The following is a 1,264-nucleotide window of genomic DNA, read 5'->3' on the forward strand; positions in this document are numbered from 1 at the left end:
TTCCTCCTCCTCTTCCATCCTCCTCTTCCTCTTCCTCCTCCTCTTCCATCTTCCTCCTCCTCTTCCTCCTCCTCTTCCATCTTCCTCCTCCTCTTCCATCCTCCTCTTCCTCTTCCTCCTCCTGAAGAGTCCCATGTGACTTGTTCTCCACAAGCGTCTTTCTGTGGAGCATTTCTGGATAAGCTCGTTTCTTCTTTCTCCTCGTCAAAACACTCCAAGATGCTCGCTACAGATGCAAAAACACAGGAAATGTCACTTTGAATTTTTTTAAGGGTGGACGAAATTTTTGGGACAACCCAAAACGTCTTTTCCTCTCGTCCCAGAGTATATCTGCTGTGTAGCCAGACCTGTCCGCACGTAGTCGTCCTAGAAACGCAATACAAGGAAGCCAAATAATCCAAATAAAGCCAATAAATACTTACTTTTATTGTTATTACTTTAATTACATATTCAATTTAATTTTGACGTCACTTACTTACACTGCAATGTTGTTTTTTATGTTTTTTGTACTATGGCAACCGCACTTTACTTTACAATACCTTCACTTCAGTCTACCTTCTGCTCATTGGCTGTTGTTTGTTTGTGTGTTTACTTGTTTGTTTGTTTGTTTGTTTTGCTTTTATTGTAGAAAATGCTGCTGTAACAAGGGAATTCACCCCGCTTTGGGATGAATAAAGTATTATCTAATCGAATCGAATCGAATCACAAATCAGGGAACATTCACAGACTCAGCTCAGTCAATCCTTAACTGTAGAAATGAAAAATAACATTCAATATTTTAGGTGAAAATGTACGAAAACCAAGATTTTAAGAAGTATTTTTACCCATTTTCTGACCCCCTGCGTCAACATGTCCCTCCACTGAAAACTGGTTTCTTGTTTTTAACAGGGTTAATATGGCGTGTGTCCCGTCTAGGTCTGAAGCGGATCCAAGTCATATCATTTAAATACTGTAAACACTGGCATTTCTTGGCGTTTCCATAGCTACCTGGTGGGGGACGAGCTGTGGGTGGTGATGGAGTACCTGGCCGGAGGTTCGCTGACTGACGTCGTCACGGAAACCTGCATGGACGAAGCCCAGATCGCTGCCGTCTGCAGAGAGGTAAGAGACAGGAGGCGCCGTTCTGATTGGACATGGGGACATTGGACAGTGTAAATAAGAAAAGAAAAACACACTTACTTTATGATCTCTGTCTGTCTGTCTCTCTCTCTGTCTGTCTGTCTCTCGCTGTCTCTGTCTGTCTGTCTCTCTCGCTGTCTGTCTG

The sequence above is a fragment of the Etheostoma cragini genome, chromosome 3 (assembly GCF_013103735.1).
Source record: "Etheostoma cragini isolate CJK2018 chromosome 3, CSU_Ecrag_1.0, whole genome shotgun sequence".
NCBI classification, from domain to species: Eukaryota; Metazoa; Chordata; class Actinopteri; order Perciformes; family Percidae; genus Etheostoma; species Etheostoma cragini.